This window comes from Cynara cardunculus, assembly GCF_001531365.2.
Source record: "Cynara cardunculus var. scolymus isolate 2C chromosome LG 14, CcrdV1, whole genome shotgun sequence".
Classification (NCBI taxonomy): Eukaryota; Viridiplantae; Streptophyta; class Magnoliopsida; order Asterales; family Asteraceae; genus Cynara; species Cynara cardunculus.
Genome location: NC_037541.1, coordinates 1063049 through 1076529, shown reverse-complemented (window position 1 = coordinate 1076529; position 13481 = coordinate 1063049).

Genomic DNA, 13481 nt, shown 5'->3' with positions numbered 1-13481 from the left:
CAAATTTTTATGATATCTTCAAACATGTATTTTATTCAAAAATAAAAACATCATCGTTTTTTCAAAATCACATAAAGTCATATTATAACATTGACTGAGATAAAGAATAAAATAAAATATTAAAATCACAATTTATCTCGCTGCATTGCGCGAGTACACTTCTAGTATATATATATATATACACTAGAAAGGTACTCGTGCAATGCATCAAGACACATCTCGATTTTGGTGTTTCATTTTATTCTTTTTTTAAGTCGATATAATATGGTTTTATGTGATTTTGAGAACTCGATAATGTTTTTATTTTTGAATATAATATAAATTTGAAAATATCATAAAATTTTGAAAAAAAAAATAATATCGATATAAGTATCAAATTAACCTTTTTTAAAAATTCTTGTTTTTGGTGTAATTTTCTTAATTCAAAATTTTTTATTATTCGTTAATTTAGATTTAGTAACGAAATAATTTAATTTAGGTTTAATAATATAATATTTTACAAAAATAATAACTAAGTATTATGTTAGAACTTAATGATTATTCTAAGGGAAAATTGCACCAAAATGGAACTAATTTTCACATAATTCTTATTTTGGGGAACCAACTTTCAAAATCGTCATTTAAGGGTCTCTATCAAACTTTTTGTTTATTTAAGGGTCTGGTTGTTCTATTAAACAGGTAACAGGTAATTTAAGGGTCTCTATCAAACTTTTGGTTTGATTTGCCAAATTTGAATTAAACTCTAATATTGATACGGATTGGTTAGATATAAAAATCTTGAATGTGATATTTAGTATTTATTTTTTATTGCATCAATTAATTTTTTTCTATTAAATTGATTTTTTATTGCATTAGTTATAAACAATTTTTATTGCAGTAATTTGGATTTTTTTGAAAAAAATTTCAATTTGATATCTGAATTTAAAAAAAAAGATTTGAAATTAAAAATAGATTTTATTGCATTAATTTTTGAAAAAAAGCGAATTTTAGTTATTTTTCTATAATTATTTTGCAAGTTGGTTCCCCAAAATAGGAATCAGGTGCAAGTTGGTTCTCCAAAATGACGATTTTGAAAGTTGGTTCCCCAAAATATGAATCAGGTGAAAGTTGGTTCCATTTTGGTGTAATTTTCCATTATCCTAATTACATTTTAGATTTATTATATTAAAAATGAGATGGTTATCCAATATTTGATTATGTTTATCTGTAGTTAGTTACACGAATTCTAATATGGAGCTTTAGTAAGTTGTACTTATGCACAATTTACTTGTAATTTTAAATTTCAAGTAATGTGCATTAATAAACAGTATTTCGCACATAAAAAATAATTTTTAAGAGTTCTTGTCAATACTTTATAATATAGTATATATATATATATATATATATATACACACACACATATTTGCCACCATAATTCACATATTGAAAAACGACATGTCCTTTTAGGTCTTTCAAGATCTTCATATTATTCAAGTTCTTTCAGGTTTTTGAAGATTTTATCTACTTAAATGTATTATTTAAAGTGTATTTCAATAATAAATTTCAAAATTGTAATTATAAAAACATGTATAACATTTTTGTATAAAAATGATTTTTTTTAAATATTTTTCTTAAACTAGGACTGAATTTGGGATTGGAATCGGAACCGGAACCAAAACCTATGACCGAACCCGGATTGGTCCTAGGTTTTTTTGTCGGGACCTTGACCGAGACCAACTGACCTAATTTTGAAGATATTGATTTGGGCTTATTAATATAATAAGCAAAAAATATTGGGCCATAGAAAATGGGCCCATATTTTATTGTTCTATTTGTGGGCCCATGCAAATTATGGAGATGGAATTGTTTTGGGCTACTAGGAATAATAGACCATTTCCATTACTATGGGCTCAGTTAATCAGCTTGGCGGCTGATTTCTACTAAAAATCTATAATATATTATAAAACATTTGATAAAAACCGTTTATTATGCATGAAATACTGTTTATTGATGCATATTATTTAAAATTCAATATTACAAATAAATTGTGTCTAAGTACAACTTACGAAAGCTTCAAGTTTGAATTCGTAAATTAACTGCAGATAAACATAATCAAATAAAGGATAAACATCTCATTTTAAATTTATAAAAGAATATAAAATATAATTAGAACATTCATTGAGTTCTAACAAAATACTTAATTATTATCTTGATAAAACTTTATATTATTAAACCAAAAATAAAAAAAAAATTAAAGAAATATGCAAGAAAAGAGAAATTTTAAATAGTTAGTTTCGTACTAATATCAAAAAAGAAAATTCAAATTTTTATGATATCTTCATATTTATATTTATTCACAAATAAAATATTATCGTTTTCTCAAAACCACATAAAACCGTATTATAACATCGACTGAGACAAAAATAAATAAAATGAAACATTAAATCGAGATGTATCTCGCTGCATTGTGTGAGTACTGTTCTAGTAAATAGATAATTTAACAAGAAAAAAAATTTTGAATATGAAATAAACACCAATTAAGCCCTCTAAGACAGAACAATGCAATCCCCTCTCATCACAAATCCACCATTTTTTCTTGTAGATTCTTCTAAGACCATCCTTATCGATCTGAATCATATTATATTTTACATTCTGCTGAATCACGTGTGTATATATATATATATATATATATATATATATATATTGTTTTACAAGTTTATAATATAGTATATATTACTTATAAGCGCTTATGAGTGACCAATAATAATACCTGGTAAAGAGGCATAACATAGACCTGGAATCTTACCCGATAAATACTGATCGTGTAAAATATGTTTATCAACAATCAATTTTGATGATCAAAAATGTTACTCGCTAGGTGAGGATGATGACTCTTACTACTAAGTGATGATAAACTACCTCTTAGTTACCACCACTTAACTAAGAACATAAATAGTCACAATCAAAATAGCATTTTAAGAATATAGAGTAAATTACGTTTTCAGTCAATGTGGTTTGTTAAAAGTTTTGATTTTCATCCCTATAGTTTAGAAATTATATTTTTCGTACCTATAATTTGTAAATCATTGTTATTTTCGTCCTTATGATTTATAATTTATTGTTGTTTCGGTCACTGTGTTTTACAGTTCTTTATCATTTTGGTCTCTTATACTTTAACGTAAAAATCAACCAAGGAATTAAAATAGCAATAAATTGCAAACCAAAAGGCAAAAATTGCAATCTCTAAACTTCAAGGACGATCAAAATTATTAACAAACCACAAGGACAAAACTGTAATTTACTCACGAATTTATGAGGGTTAATTTGTAATTTGTAATTTGAAGTTGGGGCCTTTAATATCGACTATTTGAAACTGCACCCTTGACCCATGTATTTAAGTCTTGTTGTGACCAAGTTCATTACATTTGGGTCATTTAGTTTTGTTCTCTCCTAACCGATGTAACTTTAAGGGGCTGTTTGGTTCATATAATGAAATTTGATGAAATTGGAATTCATTAAATGAGGTTGGCTTTGAAGAAATTGGAATGGATATTGATGAAATTTGACCACGCATTTGACAAAAAAATCAACATTTTTGGGCAGATCTGTAACCACCGGTCCATAATTATTACGAATTTGACCTAAAACCCATTTTCCAATGAAACCCGCAAGGTGGACACTTACGGATTCAAGGAAAATGAGTTTTGGACCGGATCCGTGATAATTACGAACCTGTTATTACAGACCTGGACCAAAAGAACTCTGCAATTTTGTCGTTTAGTGGGCCCACAATAATTGTGGATCTGGGTATTGCGGACCTAGTGACTTTTGGGTAAAATCTGAGAGAAATGGTTAGGTGGTCAATTTGGTTGTGGCATATAGTAATTTGGGTCAATTTCCCGAATATTAATTGATAGTGGTGGTGGTGACGACAGCAACGGCGGTGGAGGTGGAGGAGAAGTTGGCGGCAGGAGTGGTGAGAGTGGTGGTATTGGTTGAATTGGATAAAAAAAAGGATTATTTTTGTTTTTTTAAACCAAATTAGAATTTATGTTACATTTGTCAGAAATTGGAATTCAAATCCTTCAATTATGCCAAGGAATTATCAAAACCCTCAACCATGGAATTTGGTGGAATCCAATCGATTCACTTCGCGAAACAAACATCATCAAGGAATTTGTCATTCCAATTCCATAAAATTTCTATAAATTCTATGAATCAAAGAACCCATAATTCTTGGTTCTCCATTTGAATCTCAACAATCGGAGCTAACTATCGAGACTTTGGACTATCCGGACAGATACTTCGTGAAATGGTTCTAAAAACCGGAGGCGACTACTGGTTCTGCACACAAAGACCAGATTCCTCACCTATCACCAAATCACTTGTCTCTATTTTCTCTCAACCCTCTCGTTAATCCCGACCAAACAACACGATATCGTGCTGAAATCTTCAACAGGGTTCTTCCGTTCCTACACAGAAACTTCGATCAAGTTCTTCATCTATCATCGATTGAGTTCAAGGTTGGTTACATTTAAGGTTAAGTATACATATTCGGCTATTGAAGATTTTTGTTTCTGACTTTCTGATTTAAATATATCTATATTCGATTTGATCACAATAATCGATCCATTTATGCTACATTTGACTTGGATTCGGTAAAAAAAACAATAGTAGAAATACTTTGAATGTTTTAAAGTTCAATATTACCTGAATTTGCAATACTTAAATGTCTAAATCTGATCTCAAATCATCCTAATCCTCAATCCCATTGATAAGAATTCCTTGTTAGTATTGTACTGTAATAATCATTATATATTAGATCTTAGTTTGTATTTATACAGGTATATTCTATTCATACCCTCTCTTGTAACCTTGTGTAGAGGTTATGATATGTAACCCTATTTATATCGATCGATTTTGTACAAAACAAGAGGAAATGGAGGCAATTGTATGAATAGAGTGGTATTCTGTTAAGGGTATCAAATTTCAGTACACGGTGAGTCGCTATTTTCACTTATCTTGTGGGATAACATACTTGGCCATCAAAATGAATGGTTCGTAAGCATTTTTACCTGGTAAGTGCTAACTGGGTAAGATTCTTATTCCTCACTTACTGGGTAAGAGCATTGGTTGTTTTTCATGCGACTTGAAGGGTAAGAGTTTCTGTCTTGAAAGTAAATGACCGGATAAGCACTTATCTGATAATCATTTGGTAAACGGCTCATAAGTGTTCAAAGCAGAGACCAGTTCTACGTACATCCATCCTCTAAACCTCACCACCATTAGACATATTAATTGATACTTTGGTTATAATATTTGTTAATATTATAATATAAATCATATTAATATTAATTGAAATTAAAAAAAAAAGTGTCACCAATAGAGATTAAAACGAAAATAGTTGATTTAATAATGAAAAAACTATTCCAATGATTAAATGCATGCGTTTTCTTTTTATTTAAATATGTTTTATAATGTAACCTTTTTTATTCAAAATTAATTATGTACGAATAATTTATTTTGGTAACATTTTATAAAATGATTTGAGTAATTGTAACAAATAAAAATGGGTTAAATTCGTAAAAATAATAAATATAATGCAATATAAACTAAAAAAATCTATTTTTGAAGTTAAAAATGGTATGATGAATTCGAATGAACTACTTCAACACCAAATTGGTGTGAATTGTGCAAACGGTTGGAAATGTTCGTATAGTTTTTAATCAGTGTGACTTGTACTGTTGACACTACAACAAAATTGGGTTTATAGGACACCATCAATCTCTAAGTGTCCCAATAGACCGTTTTATAAGACTTAATTTATAGGACCAAAATATAAAGCGTCATATCTAAAGGCGTTGTAATAAGTTTATATGACGCTTTTGGGCGTCTTAACAAGTTTTTAAGAACATTTTTAATATAAAGTGTCGCATTAGCAACTTTATAGGACACTTTTGAGAAATTGTCCTATAAACTCAATTTTTTATAGAACATTTTTTCAAATAATGTTCTATTAAGCTGATAATGAGACATTTTATATTAAAAGTATCTTAAAAGACTTATTACGAAATAAAAAAACGTCATATAAACTTAATACAACACCATTAGATATGACACTCTATTTTTTTGGTCCTATAAACTAAGTCTTATAAAGAGGTCTATTATGACGCTTAGAAGTAGCATGAGATCTAAACGAGTTGTAAAATCTTCAAACCATATGTATTAGATTGTAATTAGGTTAGACCCATACGGTTTGGGTTGGGATAATGTTGGGAAATATTTGTAAAAATGAGAAATAATCTTGACAACATTTTAAATCAGATAAATCAAACCTGATTACTGAACCGCGGAACGAGGTCACTTTCTTTATGGAGAATTTTGGCCCTCTGCTAAATGTGTTGCAATTGATAACAACGTCTCCCTCGGGATAAAACAACTCTCTCGATTAGATTGCACCGTCTAATCCACATTACTCAATTGTGCGTTTGATCTCAATCACCGAAGAATGTTGAACGGACTTAAAGAATTGTTTTTTTTCAAAGAAATCTAAAACGTATTTATACTTCAAACCGTTAGAAACTTCATTATGATTTATTTTTAAACGTAATAAATTCCAACATGTTATATTTTAAATCTTTTTAACAGATTAAGGGGTTGTTTGTTTACCTCTTAATAGTTTCATTAAGAGGCAACCTCTGAATTGTTAAGAGGTGAATCTTGTTTGGCAAAAAAAAATTTTGTCTCTTAATGGTTCTAAAACCCTTTAAATGATTTTGTATCATGGATCCCTCTTAACCATTAAGAGCCCTAATTTCATTGTACACAATTACCAAACAATTATATTTCATTTTGCACTATATCATGAGAGTCTCCTAATCATTCTGATCACTTAATCATTTTGCACCAAACCATTCAACAATTGCCAAACAACCCTTAAGATCTTTAAACTACAGTATTTAAATTGGATTATTCAAACATCTTTAGTTACTTTGGAACTAAGATTTACTCTAAACACTCTAAAAACATGTTTGTTAGCTATTTTAGACCACCTTTTTGAAAAGGGTAAAAAAAGGGTCAAAAGTTAGGGTAAATTACCAAAAGTGCACATAGAAATCTACGAACAAAGTTAAAAGTAATCCAACAAGAAGTGAGATTAAATGCGTATCACACAAAAAAGCTGTTGAAACGTCACACCCAAAGTGGATGTTGTCATTTAGTTTGTTAGTACTGTTATTGTCATAATTTCTTCGACATGAAAGTAATATATGATGTTTCTCGAGAACCAAAAAGTACAACCATAAATGCACAAGATACAAGTTACTGGAATATATTCATGTTGGATTTCTGTATTTCCCTAAATATCAGAGGGACTGAGAACCTAACCGAACCTATGTCACATGACATTGGCATTCATGTCTAGTGGCCTACTGAGCCTTCTGATAATTAATGGGGAGGATTCCTTCGACCACTCCATGAATAGGTAAATTCTCTGTGACCTCCCAAGCAGGTGCTCTTATGTTATGACAGTAGGGATGATAACACCCTAAATTCTGGATCGATCGAGAGAGAGAGTAATTGGTCTGTTGTGGATGTCACATGAAATTGACATGCTTTTGGAAGGTTCAGATGGTCAATGATTTAATCATATCAATTGTCATGATGTAATAATTTCATTTGTTACCAATGTGACAAATTTTTGTTTAGGTATCACTCCTTTTCTGAATTTAACCTCTTAAAAGAAGGGAATCTTTGCTATGATCAGAGCCAATTCTCGAGAGCCAGCAAAGAATCGCAATTTAACCTCTTAAAAGTTGGATTTTGTATAATCAGTAACGAATTGAAGTTTGTTGGATGTCGAAAACCATCATGATATTTAAATAGCTGGATTTCGACTACTATTTATATTTGTTAGAGGAAAGAATAGTACGGGATTCCATCATAAGATAATCCAAATACAAATTTTCGTTCGAGTTCAGATAGTTTGAACACGAACGACGTTACAAAAACCTGTCAAATTAATAAAGTCGTGGAAAAAGGGTCGCTTAGAAATAATTAATTGTATATAATTAATTGAGTTTATAAATGATTATACCTCCTCAATCTCTTGTATAACCATTAGAAATTGGTTTTTGTTAGGATGATGATTGTATAGAAAAGTAGATATATGAAATCGGTAGAGATAACTTAATGGCCAAGGATAGCATTGAATTAGGGTTTGAACACACAACATGATGACGTCATATTGAATATCCATATATGGGAGTTGTCACTTTCCAATGAAAGCATGCCAACAAAGAGTCTCATATCCCATCACATTGTGGAATGGTTGTTGGTGCTAATTATTTCTTAATATATATTTTATATTAAAACAAATAATAATATCAAATATAAAGAGTTTTGGTACAAGAAATTAAATGACGTGAGGTGAGGTATGATGGTAAGGTCAAATCTCACGTTTTTTCAATGTGTCTTCTAAAGCGGCATGTGTGTGTGTGTGTATATATATATATATACACTTATGTGTGTTACTGTTTTGAATAATCTCGTAGAACAATTTAAATTCATATAAAGTTATAAAACCAAAGAGGAAAGAAAAACCATTTATATCGAACTTATAAGAAAATGATATCAAGAGTGGAAAACCGAGATTAAATCTTTTGAATCTCAGTCACTATTTTCTTCAATCTTCAAGAATTCTTGTTCAATTCTCTGTGTATGGGAATAAGAGTAAAGCTTTAAACCACAAGGGTAGTGCCTGATTGGTTTGAGTTTGGCTCCAAAGGTCAAAAGTACCAGGAGGTCTCAGGTTCAAATCCAAGGAAGAATAAAAATACCCTTGTGGCCACGGAGGTTCAAATGTGGTCGTCTGGGATTAGTCTGCTCGCATAGCAGGTTGGATATCCAGGTTAATCAAAAAAAAAAGAGTAAACCTTTACCTATTCAAGATTTTTAGTTTTTATGTTTCCTTTTAATGTTCTTTTAAGTCTTAGGTATCGTACAAAATTATGATTTATTTCGCAAGTTATATATTTAAAACAGTAATAAAAATAAGACATGTCTTATAAAATAACGCGTCATAACACACCATAACGCGTTATAGTGGAAGTCGGACTTTAGCATGGAGCCACATAGATTAACGTGGCGGTGAAGCCAAGCCTTGACGCTATAATGTACCATAACGAGATAATAATGAGTTATTTAGAACCATGATGTACAACTATGTAGAATGGTTCATCAAGCGTGACTATTTCATTCTTGAAGACATTCTTTAAGACATATGATATGATTCATTAATCGGAAGTTTTTTTACAATAGAACAGAATATTTATTTTTCGAAGCAAGAACTTTGTGTGGGTCACTGTAGGGGTGCTCAAAAACCCGATGAACCCGACCAACCCAACCCGAATTTAAAAAAAAAACCCAACCCGAGGTAACCCGATGCATGATCAATAAAAAAAATTAGCCAACCCGACCTTATTGGGTTGGAATCGGGTCAGGCCCAAAAAAACCCGACCAACCCAACCCGAATTTAAAAAAAAAAACCCAACCCGAGGTAATCCGATGCATGATCTATAAAAAAAATTAACCAACCCGACCTTATTGGATTGGAATCGGGTCAGGCCCAAAAAAACCCGACCAACCCAACAACCCGACCTTAACTTTAGCTTTGAATTGTATATGACAATCATGACATAACCAACCTCAACGTCAAGAAAGCGAAAGCATCGGGGTTGGAAACATCTAAAACTATCGTTTTGATTGATGTATTATCATTTGGTTTAAACATTTTTATTGTAATATCTAAATATTTGATGAACTTGCATATTATCTTGAATGGTCGGTCGTATTTCAAAAGAAAGTTTCCTTTATTTTTATGTGATTTTACATTGTTTTAAACACAACCCGATCAACCCAAACGGATTGGGTTGGGTTGGGTTGAACTTTTGTTTGGGTTGGGTTGAAAATTTTCAAACCGCCAACATTGGGTTGGGTTGTTAAAACGGCTCCAAACCGATCAACCTGGGCCGTGAACACCCCTAGGTCACTGACACAAATAAAATGAATTACAGTGATATATATATATATATATATATATATATATATAGACTTGGGATCTTGTGAGACCAAGAGTTTTTCGTGAGACCCATAAGACCAATTATCAACTCTTTGATTAGATCTACAATCTGAACATTCATAATCACAAAATTGTCACGAGACTTCTCAATAATCACAAAATTGTCACCGTGCAAATTTAGACCATTAGATTATTAGCTTATAAAGTTGATCAATGAACATAAATTGGTCTTATGGGTCTCACGAAAAATCATTGGTCTCACATGTGTATATATATATATATATATATATATATATATTTATAACTATTTCTTACTTAATGGGTTACAAAATAAATATTTGATTAAATTAATTTGGAATCATATACAATTGAAACTATTTTTTAAATATATTCTACATGTGTAACTTACATTTTATTATAAATGATGAGCGATATTCAACAATACATCATTGCAACCTAAGTGACAAGATTGATGATACAACAATAATTAATTTGTGGTCATTTCAGTGTACGTGTATAGTCCGTATGTCCTTGATATTTATATAGAGCACGAGTTTACCCAAATGTCTACCTAGTAAGCGCTTACCGATAATATCCAACACTATCACTTGCCTTATTAGGTAAAATTCTATCGTATGCAACAACCCATCCGGTATGCTCTAACCAGGTAAATCTTCACCCTCACTTACCGGGTAAGATTCTCGGTCCTTGCCATCACTCTTACTAGATAAGATTATTGGTTCTTGTCATGTACATACGGTAAGGTAAATGACGTAGTAAGCTCTTACCGGATAAACGTTTGGTAAAGGACCCCTAAGTCTCTTCATGTCCAATTTCCAATCTCTTGATTTGTGAATAAACTGATAAAACAGATCATGTTATCTCGCTTCGGTTATCCACGCATTCATATGTGTTTCATTAGTACATTCTATCAATGGGCCCATGAACATCTCTGTCGTCACACAAGAGAGACAACCGTATATTAATCCATGATAGTATTATTGCACAATATACAAAATACCAAACTACCATTCTCCCACTGAGTTTATATTGTGATTAGGGTTAGTGTCAAATTGCATATCTCACATACAACAAACCTCATATCAAAAGCTGAAAAACCAAGTAAATGACCACACGAAAAACACATGTATGGCAATTATACATGACATTCAATATAGTATTCTCATAACGGACCCATCTAGTCCACAAGTTCCTAACTTTTACCCATATGTGAGTTTTCTATGTCGAATAATAATCCACACACACATATATGTGAATTTTCTATGTCGATGTGTGTACATGGGGTTGCATGTGGCTATATATGTGCATACATATGTGACATATATATATATATATATATATAGGCTACGCGTTTAAAATTGTAACAATTTGACGACAACATGACAATTGTTTCAGATTTGTCTTGTGTCATTTTATATGTGACGTATATGTATAATTGTAGCTAAACTATGGAGTCCAGTGGTATTTATGGTCGATTTGGTCTATCTAACAAAACCAATAAATAGTTGTAGTCGATTTTTTATTTTATTATGAATAAGGTAGGTTTTAAATTTAATAACTTTTTTAAATGAGTAAATTACTTTTTTCGTCCATGTGGTTTGAAAATATCGGTTTTCATCCTCATGGTTTGCAATCAGTTTTAATTTTCGTCATGGAGGTCAAAACACTACTTTTAACTTTTAAGTATGAGAAACTGTAAACCATAGAGATGAAAAAAAAACAATAAATATTAAATCATAAAAACGAAAAAGGTAATAAATTATAAACCATAAGAATGAAAATTGTAATTTCAAAACCATAATGACGAAAATAAAAAATCTCAACAAACCACAAGACTAAGAATATAAAAGTGATTAATCAATCTCTCATAATTACAAAAAAATGAACGAAATAAAAAATTATGATTGGTTGAATGAAGTTTGTATGGTTTGTACAAATAACGTGGTTTGCAAAGTAAACCTCATATATATATAGGCAAAGAAGAACTGACTAGTTTGTGGTAACCGTGAGATCCAATATCAACCACAAATCAATAGATAAATTAAGAAATTTAAAATTTTGAATTAAAATTTTATTGCAAGGACATTTTATGTATTTTTACTCCTCTCTCCTCTCTTCTCTCTCCGTCTTCCGGTGATACCAAAAAATCTTGACTCTGTTAAACAAAAGACACAGTGTGATACCCAAGCATATATAAGATGCATTGTGAAATTACTGTTTTACATCTCCGATCAACCACACAAACGACATCAGTGTGATACCCAAACACATATATGATGCATTGTGATACCACTGTGATATCACCGGAGAACGGTGGCCGGAGGACGATGGACGGAGAGAGAAGAGATGAGAGAGGAGAGTTTTAAAATACCTAAAATGTCCTTGCATTAAAATTTTAATTCAAAATTACCAAAATTATAAACTTTCTAATTTATCTATTGATTTGTGGTTGAGATTGGATCTTACGGATACCACAAACTAATTAGTTCTCATTTGATTAGGCCCGTGTGTATATATATATATATATATATATATATATATATATATATATATATATATGAAAAAACATTTATTAAATAAAATTGTTGGTTCTCTGAGGTTTCTGGTTTAGGTGAATATGAAAGAACCATTCAATTTCCTGTTGTAACCTTTTTTTGAATTTCTTATTTTTATTATTATTATTATTATTATTATTATTATTATTATTATTATTATTATTATTATTATTATTATTATTTTAATTAGATTTTGAGCATATGGAGTTTAGTAAAATATTAATTGAAGGGCAAGTTGGTGTTACACTTTTTGAGTTGGTTGAATTATAAAACTATGTTTCTACCCACTTTATTTACACTTTCTTATCCATTTGAATTTTTTTATTTTTTATTCCTTATATTTTTATATTTTTCATTTGACTTATTTTCATCGATCTGCTTTCAAATGGTTGAGATTTGTTTATGATAGTTTAAAATTTCTTTCGTTTCATTCTGTTTTGTAAATTATCAGTATTATGTTATCTATAAATACGTGAAAACTTTGTCAAGTTTTTTAAATGTGATAACCAAGCACATATAAGATGCATTGTGATACCACTGTGTTATCACCGGAGGACGGAGAGAGGAGAGAATACCTAAAATGTCCTTAAATTATCAAAATGATAAATTTTCTAATTTATCTATTGATTTGAAGTTGAAATTGGACCTCACGGTTACCACTTACCACAAACTAATTAGTTTTCATTTGATTAGTCCCCTATGTGTGTGTATGTGTGTGTGTGAGTGGACTTTGGATCATGTGAGATAAAGGGTTTTTCGTGAGACCCGTAAGACCAATTCTCAATCTTTGGATTACATATACAATTTGAACATTTATAATCACAAAATTGTCATAAGACTTCTCAATA